Raw genomic sequence first — 14,470 nt, 5'->3', positions numbered from 1 at the left:
AGGAGAGCAAGCCTACAGATTTGCTTTTTCTCTTTCATGCCTTGAGTGTAGGACCGTTAACATCCTAATTACCCTCCCACACCCAAGGTTTGCAGGAGAGCAAGCCTCTCTTCTCTCTCCTGTGCACAGGCACGAGTGCATATACATCTGCACCAAAGGCATGTAGCTCTTCTCTCATAATGCTCTGCCTGCGGGATGTATGTACATACACCATTACCACTTGCCATCCCTTCCTGGTGACTTTCCTGACTCTGTGTGTGCCCTGCTTGGTCAGCATGTGTGTGTGTGTGTGTGTGTGTGTGTGTGTGTGTGTGTGTGTGTGTGTGTGTGTGTGTGTGTGTGTGCATGCTCGCGCCTCACCTGCCTTACCCACCATCAATTTTCACGTAGCTGGTTTGCTGTTTGTGTGCAATCCCTCAATCCCTGGGCTACTTTCTACTGCTTGGTCCATGGAAAGTACCCACATGTGATGCCAAGAGAGTGAGCCCTTCCCTGCTCCCTCTCTCACATCCCTTGCATGGTGGAGGGTGAGCTCTCGGAAAACCCCTCCCACATGCAGGGTTTGCAGGATGGTGAGCTTCAGCTTTCCTTGCTCTCTTGCGCATGGTGCATATATGCATAGCCACAACTTCACAAAAGGAAAACATACACACCCAAAGGAACAGCCCTCTGTCCTTTCCCTGAACTCAGCCATGTACATATCTTGCCAGAGAAGACTGCTCTCACTTTTTTTTTCCTTGAGGCAGGGCCTTATGCGTCTCATGCTGTTCTTGAACCTCCTGCACAGCTGAGGATGATGGCCTTGCATTTCTGTTTTTGTTTTTTGTTTGTTTTTGGGTTTCTCTTTTGAGATAGGGTTTCCCTATGTAGCTTTGGAGCCTGTCCTGGAACTCACTCTGTAGACCAGGCTGGCCTCGAACTCACAGAGATCCACCTGAGTGCTGGCATTAAAGGCTTGAATGGCTATGCCTGGCTTGACCTTGCTCTTCTGATCTTTACGCCTCCACCTCGTAAAGGCTAGGTTTGTAGGCATGTCCCAGCACACCTGGGGATCGAACACGGGGCTTAGTGAATTCTATGAAACTGAGTAACATTTCCAGTCCTCTTACCATTTTATTTTATTTTATTTTATTTTATTTTATTTTATTCACACAGAGTGTGGACCCTCACCTTCAGAGACAGTTAATAGCCTAGAAAGAAGAGAAGTCTTTTGACCCAGTCCTGTCTTTCCTTTATATAGGGGAGTAGAGACAGACTTCTCAGAACTCTTCACACATGGGGTATGATGGAAAGAAAGCCCTCTAGCTAATACTCCCAAACCTCCGCTGTGAGGGAATTTGCACCTGCTTCTTTTGATAAATTCATTCACATGTATATTAGATTTCAGGGAATGGAATTGCCTCACTATGCCACACCTTCCCACATGGACATGTATATGCACAGGGAAATGTATGATGGCTTTTAGACGTTTATTTGGGTATTTTTTGTTTAATATTGATTTTTTTCTCTTCAAGGTTTGAGCTTTTTCTCATTTTTGTTTCAGAACTAGGCTTTACAGCTGATTTGTGTGATGGGCTATTCACCAAATGCTTGCTGAGCTATCTTCTTTACTCTGGGTACTTCACCATGCATACGCCATGAACCAAGACAGTCTCTGCCCTAGTAGGGAGAAGAAGGCAGTGAACCAAATGAGTAAATCACAAGATGTGTCATTTGGTGATAAGTGCCCTAGAGAATGAAAAAGTAAGAAAAGCGTATAGAATGTATGGGGCAGTATTAGTGGGAAAAGTGATGTAGTTTCAGTTTCAAATAGGGTCTTCAGGAAAGGTTTACTACATTCTGAGAACAACAAAGCCATAGAAACAGAAGCATAAGTGGAGGGTTCAGTCATAGATGGAGGAAACAGAATTGATGATTAGTGTGAATCTGTCCAAGGTAAGGGCTGTTCTTAAAAATAAGCCATTGTGCCATTGTTGTGTTTAAAAATAATTACCAACAATTCTTTGACATCACATATTCATTGCCCAAATTTCCATTTCTTTCAGAGATACAATAAACTAGGATCTAAATAAGGTCCTTGCATTGACTTGATTGACAGGTATTTTAAGTGCCTTTGAATTATAAGACCCCTCCATATTTTTCTTTCCTTATAATTATTTGCTGGAAGAAAGTAGGCCACATATCTCCATGGTTTTCTACAGTATGGGATTTTTATGAGCGCATTCCTCTGATGTGGTTTCCATGCTCCTTTTCTTTGTATTTCCAATTAATTGAGAGTTGTATCTAAAGGCCTGATTAGAGTTAGGCTTAATTTGGAGGGAGGGAAGGACTGTGTCTCCATTAAGAGACACTGGGTCTCTCTGTGTGTTAGTTTGCCATTGATGCTCAAATTCTAGAGCCATTATTTCATTGGCAGTTGTAAAATAAAGGCATTCTAATTCCATTATTCAGTCTCCCTTTAATAGCTGGGTTATATCTGTAAAGTAAAACTTTCCCTCATTTACTGTTTGATTTCCTGCTAGTACAGTTTTTATAAGAAAGACAGGGTAAATGCTTGATTCTCTTATCAGAACTATAAATAACGAGTTTGTTCACTAGCATATTGCAAGGACAATTTTTTCAAAATCTATTTTTGATGAGCACATGGATTTAAATCTATTTAGTTTTTCATTCATTGCAGTTTTTCTACCCAGTGCGACCCAAATGTTCCATCTTCTGCCAGTGTGAACTTCTTCAATTATGGTGTCTTGTGTCTGTAATCCTGTACTTTAGGGTATAGAGGCAGGAATATCATTGCAACTTTGAGACCACCATGGGCTACATAGTGAGTACCAAGCCAATATAGGCTACATGAGACCCTATCTCAAAAAGCCAAACAAAATTGGTCTTCAGTCCTTTGGCTCTAGTAGTTATTTGATAACTTCTCTGCCTTCAGGGATGCAAAAATACTTTCTACTCATTGTCATCATCTCTTCTTCCACAACTGACATCTGACATCTTCATGCAGCATTTGTTTCTTTGAGTCAGACAACATATTTGGAGTTCCTATATTATACAGGCATCAAGTTGCTCATTGCATCTGGATTGGTAGTTTTTAGGCTTCTTCATGATCAGAGCAACAGCAGCAGCAAAATGTTTGATAGTTCCTGTGGTAGTTTGAATGTAATTGATCCCCATAAACTAATAGGGAGTGGCACTACTAGGAAGTGTGTCTTTATTGGAGTAGGCATGACCTTGTTGGAGGAAGTGTGCCACTGTGGGGGTGGACTCTGAAGTCTCATTCATATATGCTCAAGCCACCCCCAGTATCCCAGTGCACTTCCTGTTGCCTTCGGGTCAAGATGTAGGACTCTCAGCTCCTCTAGCACTATGTCTGCCTGCACACGATCGTGTCATATCATGATGGTATCAGACCAAACCTATGAAAGTGTAAGCAAGTGACCCCATTTAAACATTTTTACTTATAAGAGTTGCCTTGGTCATGGTGTCTCTTCATAGCAATAGGAACCCTAACTAAGACAGTGGCTTTGTCTTGATACTGTTAATAATGGATAAAATACATTATCCAGCCCAAGTTCTCCTTCACAATTCAAAGAGTTATTGGGGGGGTTGTTTCACAGAATGAGTTCTGACTGTGGTGTGGCACATAAGGAGAATAAGGGCAAAAAATCCAGAAGCTGACTAGGAAGTGGTGATGGTGAAGGTTATAAAACTATAGTTGGATATGAATGTACTTTAAAGGTAGAGCCATTTGGATTTCCTGATATTGGATGTGAAGTATGAGAGAATGAGTCAAAAATAGACTTCTTTTCCTTCTTTCTCATGAATGAATTGTATACATGTCTTGGTACTACCCCTTTAACCCTTAACACCTTGATAGAGGCACTTTCCCAGTGTACAGTACCTGGGCAAGAACTCACAGAGAGCAAGCATCTTCTGCACAGAGACGAAAACATGTGTTTATCACCTTACCTTGTTTCTTCCACAGAGGCTTTTGAGAATCTCTTGGATTTGCATATTCAAAAGTAGGCAAAGCACGAGGGGTTATGAATGTACTGTGTGGTAAGCTTGTATTTGGGAAAAAAATTGCTTATTCTCATGTGCCTTCTTTCATGTGGTCAGGGGCTGTAGAAAGTGAATTTTGTCTTAATTTCTCCAGGCAGCCCATGGGATCCAACCTTTTGTTTGCTCCTTCCCTGTGATACCTGCTGCTAGTTCTTTCTGTGTGCAGTACATGGAGCTGGGATTCATGGGGAAGATGAGCCTTATTTAAAGATGGCAGGGAAAGGGTATCTGTATATTACCTCCCTCTCTTGCCTGTCTGTGTGTATTTATGGTTATGCATTGCTTAACAATGGGAATTTCTGAGAAATCTGGTTGTTAGGTGATTTTGTCATTATGCGAATGTTAATGGAGCTGTCATAGTTACTGTTCTATATTGCTGTGAAGAGACACCATAACCCAGGCAACTTATAAAGGAAAGCATTTAATTAGGGGCTTATTAAAATTTCAAAGGTCGAGTCCATGACCATCATGGCAGGAGACAGACAGGCATGGTGTCAGGGCAGGAGCTGCGTGCTTACATCTTATCTGCAAATTGCTGGTAGAGGGAGAGATGGGTAGGAGAGGGGGGAGAGAAGAGAGAGAGGTGCACAAGAGCGTGACAGAGAGAGAGAGAGAAAGAGAGAGAGACAGAGAGAGAGAGAGAGAGAGAGAGAGAGAGAGAGAGAGAGAGAGAGATTGGGCCTGGAGTGGAAGTGGGATTTTTTTAAAGCTTAAAGTCCACAGCTCCGCCAACAAAGCTACACCTAATGCTTCCCAAAACAGTTCTACCTACTAGGGACTAAGCACACAAATATATGAGCCTGTGAGGGTCAATTTCATTCAAACCACCACAGGAGTGTATATTTAAACTAGTAGGGATGTGGTATCACTGGGTGATGTCATCTTATGAAACTACTGTTGTATATGTAGTCTGGTTTACCAAAGCATCATGTGGTGTATGACTATGGTTCCTATTCTATGCCAGTTTGCTGATGTGTGGAGTCAATGGTGAAAATCATTATCACTGTAGGTCTACATACATGCTTGGGATGGTGCAGAATGAATTGACTTATTCTGGCCTCCACCTCCTAAGTATCAAACCCCATTCCTCAACACACATAGGGGATGCGGACCTGTATATGCAGAGTCCTGCTGACAGGTAAGCAGGAACAGAGTCATATTACCCTAACTTCGTTCTCTCACACCTTCCAGGAAAGACAATGGGATATCCTGATTTTCATCTCTGATGTAGCTGTTGGAGGACGGTGGTATACTTGTTTGCTAATACTGTCTGTTACTTTTATACATACATAGAGTCATATATGTGCTCATGCATTATCTGGATAGATAGGGGAATAAATATGAAAGAGGACTACATATAGCTATGTATAGCATGTACAGGCTTGTGAGAATGCAAGGCTTCTTTTGTTGTTTGTTTGATACTCATAGGGCAAATGGCTTATTCTCTATCATTAATTTATATTCTCTCTTTCCTTCCTCTCTCCTTTTCTACCTCTCCTCCCTCCCTCTTACCTTCTCTGTGACACACACTAGGAGAGTGAAACTTGTGATGTTGTCTTTCACATCCCTCATATGAAGGGTTGTGAACTTCATTGATTTAGGAGGATTGAGGAAGAATTACCAGAGAGTCGGTCATTGCATTGCCCTCTGCAGGTTCTCCCAGTCACAAGTAGTTATACCTCTTCCACACAAGTTTTGCATGTATGGGTATGACAATACTATGTTAAAAAGCATATTCAGTCAGACACATATACACGAAAATGGGAGCATAAGAAGTAAAAATAATAGCCATGTGCCAGGTACTGTGCTGTACTCCAGGTTTGCATTTTCCTTCATTTTCTTGCTACTCTTTAAAGGCATAGCATTTGTTATTCCCATTTTTCAGAAGTAGTCCATGACATGGGAAAAGCAGATTGATTCTTTAATCCAGTATATGCTGATGTGTAGATTCGAACCAGGGTTTGTAGATACCAATACAAGTCCATAATTTTCCCACCATACCCATGATACTGGTGAGGCCCCCAGAGTATAGGCACCAACATCACCCCAACACTTTCCAAATGAGAAATGTCTCTATAAGCTGTCTTATTACCAAGTCCTCCAGGTAACTGGATTGACTTTAACTAGATTCTGATGTGTGTTAAAGGTAACGATGCTAATCTGTACATACTGCCACCTTGTTCTACAATATATGTCCTCTGCCCCCCTCTCTCTTTTTTGGTTTTTGTATCTCTGGCTTAATATTTTTTGTTGTTATCTCAGAATAAAATATGCATTTATTGCTGGGCATTGGTGGCGCACGCCTTTAATCCCAGCACTCGGGAGGCAGAGGCAGGCAAATCTCTGTGAGTTCGAGGCCAGCCTGGTCTCCAGAGAGAGTGCCAGGATAGGCTCCAAAGCTACACAGGGAAATCCTGTCTCGAAAAACCAAAAAAAAAAAAAATGCGTTTATTTAAACATCTTGTTTCTCTGTCTCTCCCCCCACTCTGTTTGTGTGTGTGTGTGTGTGTGTGTGTGTGTGTGTGTGAGAGAGAGAGAGAGAGAAAGAGAGAGAGAGAGAGAGAGAGAGAGAGAGAGAGAGAGAGAGAGAGAGAGAGAGAGAGAAAAGAAAAAGAGACAGGGAGAGGGAGAGGGAGAGGGAGAGAGAGCAAGCAAGAGAAGGAGGGAGGGAGAGGCAGGCAGGCAGGGGGGGTCAGGGTTCACCTCAGGTACTTTTCGTTAGACATCTTCCCTGTTTTTTTTTGAAGAAGTCTCTCATTAGGACCTGAAGTTAGGCCAAGGAATCCACCTTTCTTTGCTTCCCCAATGCTATGGTTACAAGGTCACCACCATGCCTGGCTTGGGAATTGAACTCATGTCCTTATGACTGCACTAAGTATACTCAGGTAGTAACCTGAGCCATGTCCCCAGCCCCTTCCTCCCCTAGACATCTTTAATGTGAAGCTCAAAAGCCTTGTCTTCTTTCTCATCATAAATGAGGACCATGCATTACTTTGCTTCAAACCTTTTGCCCTACTTCTGTTCTCTGATCTTTCTACCTGGGTGAGAATACTATCTGAAACTGGGCAAGGATTCTGAGAGCCAGAGCTTTGTGTGTGTAAAGGACAGAACACCTCTCTATTCTCCTTTTGTGTATTCTAAAAAAGCATATTGACCACCACTTCTATCTGGGATTCTAAACTTGGCAACAAGTGTAGAGTTGCAAACAAGATGTACTCTGGCCTTACCCTTGTGGAGCTTACAGTTGAGGTGGATGAATGGAATTCTTGATCAGCTATTGCATCTACATGCTTTAAGAGTGTGTGGGTCACAGTGTGGACTTCTTATTCCCAATGCTATTTTGCAGTCACATGGAGTTCAGAGGGAGAGAACATTCTGTTTGTCTGGATAGTCATAAATGACACTATACAGAACAAGCTCTTTTGTTTTGGCTACACGCATGCATATGTGTGTGCACACACATACACACAGGAAGGGCAGGTCCCTGAGCCTCTTGCTTGCTCCTCCTCTCGAATCCTTGGAACCTAGGTGTGAGTGCTGCTTCAGTGCAACACACCTGTTCAAGGATTCAAAGAGGCTGAGCCTTGTCTGCGCGTAGGCCCATACCTGTACATCCCATCGGCCACCTTTCCTTCTCCTTCCCAATGTTTGATTGTGTTTTTAGGTGCCAGACCTTGTTCTACACATTCTCTGATGGGAGAATGAACTTCATCATGTCCTGTAGCCATGCTTCTACTTCTGTCTGAGCATGAGCTTTCTCAATTCCCAGCTTGCTATGTGTCAGATCACGTAATGAGGAGCACACATTATGTGCTGTTGCTCAGGCAACCCATTTTTTTACCTTTGATGATCACCTCTGTGCCACAGCTTTGAACTGACTAAAGGCATTGGAAAGGAATGAAGTGTCCCCATCCATTGTATGCTCTTTCAACATGTGTGCACACACATCAGATCCCAGCCTTCTTGCTACCTTATAAACATGCATCAGGCCCACACAGACTCTCAAGTATTATTTGGGAAAGATACCATTTTGCATATGTAGAAGTTTTGTCTGAGAGAATATGTCCATGTAAACTTTTCATGGGGGCAGATGCATACATAAATCTTAGACAGGGGTGTCAGTCTTGGGTATAGGTGGTAATGCTTTGCTGGACAAGGACAAGGAAAGTTAAATATAATGTACAGAACTATACAAGCAGGGTCTTCTGCTATGCTCATCCTCTCTAATCCTTTGTCCCTGGGTGGAAATGCTATTTGTATGCAATGCACCCGGGCAAGGATTTGGAGAAGGTGAGCCCAATCTTCACAGAGAAGGATGGGGCATCTGTGCATCATGTCACATCTGTTTGTTGCTTGCCTGCTTCCTTTACATCTTCTCTGCCTCCTGTCTCCTTTCCTTCTACAAATACTCACTCACTCACCCACCCACCCACTCACTCACCCACCCACCCCCACCCACCCACTCACTCACTCATTCACTCACTCACCCACCCACCCACTCACTCACTCACTCATTCACTCACTCACCCACCACCCACTCACTCACTCACTCACACTCACTCACCCACCCACTCACTCACTCACTCATTCACCCACCCACTCACTCACTCACTCATTCACCCACCCACTCACTCACTCACCCACCACTCACCCACCCACCTACCCACTCACTCACTCACCCACCTACTCATTCACTCACTCACCTACCCACCCACTCACCCACCCCTCACTCACCCACCCACCACTCATTCACTCACTCATTCACTTACTCACTCACCCACCCACCCACCCACTCACTCACTCACTCACCCACTCACTCACTCACTCACTCACTCACTCATTCACAGGAAGGGAGAATATGGAACCTATTGTGCCATCCCTCTCCTGCTCTCAGCATGCAGACCAGTAGGCTGAGGGACTTCCCCTCTACTACCACCACCACTCACATTCACGGACAAGATTTTATTGTGTAACTCTGTCCCTCAAACTAATTCTCCCATACCCATCTCCCTAGGTTATCCTTGGCTACACAGAGTTGCAGCCTGGCCTGGGCAACAGGAGAGCCAAAAAGAAAAGTGCATCTCATCCACTCATCCATATTAAAAGGAGTTGTTTTATATCACATTTTTTTTATTCAGATGAAGTCTTGCTAAGTAGTCTAGACTGATTTGGAACTTGTTGTGTATTCCAGACTGGCCTTGATCTCCTGATTGATCCTCCTTCCTCAGACTCTGAGCATTGGGATACAGATGTGTGCCACTGTCTCCAGATGCTTCATGTTTTGAATGACCATTTACATTGGTGATCCTGAAAGTGTGATCACTGAAGCAGCAGCATCAGGATCACATGGGAAATAGTTGAAAGTATGGAATTCCACTCCTGACCTATCAAGTCATAAAACATAGCAGTTTATATTCTTTGGAGCCATCCAGTTGACTCTGATGATCATTCAAGTTTTAGAATCACTGCATTAAGTCAGAAGAGGGGGTGGAAAGGAAAGGGAAAGGGAAGGAAAGGAAAAGAAAGGAAAGGAAAGGAAAGGAGAACCTCATCTCGTCTCTCCCATAGCTTCTCATCCCACACTTGATGAGGACATGAAGGTAACATGTGTATAAAAAAAGTATATATAACAAAGAGAAGAGAAAAGCCTTGGCACATATAATGAATGGCTCCTTCTCCCCTACCCATAGCATATTGGAGTTGTGAATTCTAGAAACAACTCCTATATGCATGGATTACAGGAGAGTGAGCCTTGTCATCATGAATCTACGAAACAATTCAGTTACCACATGTTGATTGCTCTCGCTTGTGCCATGCATTGTGCTGTGGGTGTTCTGCTGAGGAAAGGTGGTTTACAGCTGAGAAAATAGTCATCCAGGGAGCTGGGAACTAAGTGTTGAAGTTCTCTGATACATATACATGGTCCTTTGTGCATGCGCATGTGTGACATATGGAAGTGTAGGTGTGTTTCTCTGAAAACTTTAAAGGCAGGGAGGAGACATATCACTATGCTTATCTGCACGAGTGTAAACTTTCTTCTTACACAATAAAGTTCACATGTTAAATAGGTGTCTAAACCCCAGGCTTTATTCACCCTTGCCTGTTCTTAAAGCCCTGGCATGAATGTTGTCTGTTTTTTTTTTCCTTTGTTTCCCTTTTGAGACAAATCTTGCAATATAGTCTAGCTACCTACAATTTCACAATTTTCCTGTGTTGGTCTCCCAAGTGCTGGTATTAGAGACCTGTACCATTTTGCTTTGCATGAATGATCTTACCAGTGCATTGGATTTATGCAAAGATATAAACCCTGAGCCTTGCCTATGTATAGGAAAAGCCCATGCCCCACTTCTCTTTATTTTTCTTGTTCCTTTAATGGGTCACTTGTGTTTGTATTTTGGTCTGGCCACCTATCCCTTTAGCAGATTTATTGAATTCCTGCTGTTTTTAGTGCTACAGTGAGCTACGCTGCCTGAGATGTAACCTTTACTGTGTATTGAGCCCACAGAACTTAAACGTCTTCAAGACACCAGATTGCTGTGGGTGAAAGAGTTCGGGGTATGAAAATGAAGGCTTCTTTTTCAACTGTTCACACATATTGTGTACCTATGCACACAGATGTGATATGTACATCCAGACAGAGCCTTCTGCCCCCCCCCCCCGCTCCCATCCTTGTCATCTAGATATGAGTATTGTCTTGAAGCATCTACCCTAGGACAGTAAGAGGGACTTTTTACTTCTTCGAGAAGGGCAATTACCCGTAAATCAATGCTTCCTCCTTTCTCCCTCCACAAGTACAGATTGAGCACTTAGGTAGTCCCCAAGACTGGTTTTCTTTTCAGGAGAGATGTGTAGAGGGATGGAATTTCCATGTTTTAAGTTGGTGGTAGGTCACAAGATGTGACTTTTTATCTACCGAAACTCTCAAAGTGTAAGACTTCTCATTCCTGATCTCATATAGGTTTATAGTACAGCAAATCTTTTCCATACTGAACACTCAGGGTCCTGGTCCTTCTCCCCTGCTCCCCCTCTCTAATCCTTGCTATCTAGGTGCTAGTGCTATCTCAATGCAATGCACCTGGGCAAGGGTTCAGAGAAGGTGAGCTCATCTGCATCAAGGAGGACAGAGACCCTGTGTGTCAGCCCCTCTCCCTCTCCCTCCCTCCCTCCCTTATATAAATAGTTATTTGCATGACTCGCATGTATCAGGGAAGCCCCTAACAGAATATTTAAGTAATCCCAGGCACTTTGCTGGTCTTCCTTAGAGACTAAATATAATAAAATCTTCAGATCTGTTTCCCTACTTCCTTTCAATCTAGAGGTGAGCATTGTCTCACATATGCTCTCCAGCTAAGGATTCACTAGAAGGAAAAGGAACTATTTAGATCTGCCCTTTTCCCTTCCCAATGTCTATTCTAGTTTCTACTATGTATTGGGCACTTAGTTTAATGTTGAGGATGTAGTAATGAATGGATAATAAGGGCCAAATTTCTTCATGTGGTCTCTGGTGAGTGTCTTTAGGGAAAGAACTCCATCTGGATCAACGGTGTATATGGACACAGTGATGAAGATATCAAACGGTGAGGGAAAGAATACAAGTTGAAATGCATATACATCCTGCAAATATGCAAATTATCCACAAATGTACATATTTTTCTTCTTCCACCTATTTAGTTCATTGCCATCCCCTTGGAGGAAGAGAGATGTGCTCATTCTTATAGACTCTTATACAGGGATTTTTTTTTAAGTTTGAGCTTCTAAAGTAACCCTTATTATTCAAGACTATGAGCTACTTTGATATATCTGCCACAGATTGTTCTGGAGTGAGGAACGGGGGTCTCTTTGTCACTACTCTTACATGTACAGCATATAATATGGAAAATAAACATCCTACATCTTTATATTGCCTTACTATAGTCATATAGCAGTATATTATATCTTCACCTCTATCTTCATCTGTCTATCACTTTCTTTGTCTGTTGTATTCATTTAGGAGTTCATTCTATAAAGGTGCCTTTCTTTGTTTCTGTCTCTTTTATGTAGTATATATACATTCTAAGATTTTCTTTGCTCTACCATCGTTGATGCTTAGCTTAGCACACAGTTCTATGACAGGACTTTTAAGAACAGGAGCCTTGTCTGATGTAGACCAGTGCATAGCATCCTTGGGTTACCCCCTCATTCTTTTATTCACTCCTTAATTAATTTACTTATTGATATTTTGGAAACAAAGGGTCGCTATGTAGCCTAGAAAGGTCCTGAATTCATAGCGCTCCTCCTGAGTGCTGGAGTTAGAGCAGTAATTACTGCTACCATTTGACCCATCCTTTGTTTTTATTTTTGTAATAACAAGCATGAATAGCTGTTTCATCTCTACATTACTTCTTTAAGATTCCATCATCCTTTCCATGTTATTTAAGAGTAACAGTTCAGAGCTGAAAGCACAGTGTGCCTCTCTGAGCTTCCATTTTTAAATTACTGGAGAAATATCTTCATGGATCATCATTTCACAGGATGACATTTTTAGGTCAAGCCTCAAGTAGCCTAGGCTGGCTTTAAGCCTCCTGTGTAGACAAAGATCTCTCAGTCCTCCTGGATCTTTCCCCTAGCCCTACCCTCACAGGGTACTTTAAAAATTAGATTTATTTAATCTATGAGCATGTATGTGTGCCATGTGCATGGCTAGTGCCTGCAGAGGCCAGAAGAGGTTGTTGGATCTCCTGAACTGGAGTTACAGATGGTTGTACACCTCTGTGTGGATGCTAGGAACTGAACACAGGTTTTCTGGGAAGAACAGCAAGTTCTTTTAATGGCTGGGCTATCTATCCAGCACTTATGAGTAAACCACTCTTTGGTCTACTTAAGATGTTGGTTTTTAGAAACTGGAAGCCACCTAAATGCCCCTCTCCTGAGGAATGGATAGAGAAAATGTGGTACATTTACACAATGGAGTACTACTCAGCAGAAAAAAAACAATGCAATCTTGAAATTTACAGGCAAATGGATGGAACTAGAAGAAACCATCATGAGTGAGGTAATCCAGTCCCCCAAAGACAAAAATGGTATGTACTCACTCATATATGGATTTTTGATCTAGAGCAAAGAAGTAGCAGTCTACCCGCCAGAGAAGCTAGGAAAGAAGGAGGACCCTAAGAGAGACATACGTGTTCCCCTGGAGAAGGGGAAAGGGACAAGATCTCCTGAGCTAATTAGGATCATTGGGGGAGGGGAGAGGGAATTAGAAGAAAGAGAAGGGGAGAAGGGGAGGGGAGAGGAGGACAGGACGGAGCAGGAATATCTAGTCAGGGGAGGAATGGAGGAGAGCGAGAAAAGGGATACTATGATAGAGGGAGCCATTATAGGTTTAAAGAGAAATCTGGCACTAGGGAAATGTCCAGAGATCTACAAGGTTGACCCCAACTATCAATCTAAGCAATAGTGGAGAGGCTACCTTAAATGCCCTTCCCTGATAATGAGATTGATGACTACCTTATATGCCATCCTAGAGCCTTCATATAGTAGCTGATGGAAGCAGAAGCAGACACCCACAGCTAAACACTGAGCTGAACTCTGGAATCCAGTTGCAGAGAGGGAGGAGTTATGAGCAAAGGAGTCAAGACCAGGCTGGAGAAACCCACAGAAACAGCTGACCTGAACAAGGGGTTGCTCATGGACACCAGACTGATAGCTGGGAAACCAGCATAGGACTGTTACAGACCCCCTGAAGGAGGAAGTCAGTTTGGAGTTCTGGACAATCTACAGGGCCACTGGCAGTGGATCAGTATTTACCCCTAGTACACAAATGAACTTTGAGAGCCCTCTCCACATAGAGGGACACTCTCTCAGCCTGGACACACTGGGGAGGGTCTAGGTCCTACTCCAAATGATATGACAGACTTTTCAGATCCCCCAAGGAAGGCCTCACCCTCCCTGGGGAGCAGAAAGGGGTTGGGATTGGAGAGTTGGTGGGCAGCAGGGGAGGAGGGGATGGAGAGGGAACTGACATTGACATGTAAAAGAGATTTGTTTCTAATTTAAATAAAAAACAGAAAAAAAGCCAAAAAAAGATTTTGGGTTTTTATCCATATATGAGTGAGTGCATACCATGTTTGTCTTTTTGTGACTGGGTTACCTCACTCAGGATGGTTTCTTCTAGTTCCATCCATTTGCCTGTGAATTTCAAGAGCCCATTGTTTTTCTGCTGAGTAGTACTATTTTCTTTATCTATTCTTCGGTTGAGGGGCATCTAGGTTGCTTCCAGGTTCTGGCTATTACAAATAATGCTGCTATCAACATGGTTGGACAGATGTCTTTGTTGTAGGAATGTGCTTCTTTTGGGTATATGCCTAGGAGTGGAATTGCTGGATCTTGTGGTAGACTCATTCCCATTTTGCTGAGGAGTCACCAT

At 42.9% G+C, this 14,470-nt stretch overlaps 1 protein-coding gene and 3 non-coding genes across 7 annotated transcripts in view; all 4 read left to right on the top strand.

The window, feature by feature from the left end:
* Clcn5 (chloride voltage-gated channel 5) overlaps positions 1-14,470 on the top strand; it is a 178,560-nt gene that overhangs the window by 91,350 nt on the left and 72,740 nt on the right. The window lies entirely within an intron of this gene.
* On the top strand, positions 27-103 carry Mir532 (microRNA mir-532). The gene has a single exon (NR_105252.1). It is a non-coding gene; the product is annotated as a microRNA mir-532 (primary transcript).
* Positions 499-578, top strand: Mir188 (microRNA mir-188). Its single transcript, NR_105149.1, has one exon. It is a non-coding gene; the product is annotated as a microRNA mir-188 (primary transcript).
* On the top strand, positions 7,569-7,648 carry Mir362 (microRNA mir-362). Its single transcript, NR_105224.1, has one exon. It is a non-coding gene; the product is annotated as a microRNA mir-362 (primary transcript).

This window comes from Cricetulus griseus, chromosome X, assembly GCF_003668045.3.
Source record: "Cricetulus griseus strain 17A/GY chromosome X, alternate assembly CriGri-PICRH-1.0, whole genome shotgun sequence".
Classification (NCBI taxonomy): Eukaryota; Metazoa; Chordata; class Mammalia; order Rodentia; family Cricetidae; genus Cricetulus; species Cricetulus griseus.
Note: the sequence above shows the minus strand (reverse complement) of the source record. Positions and strands in the feature narration are given on the sequence as shown.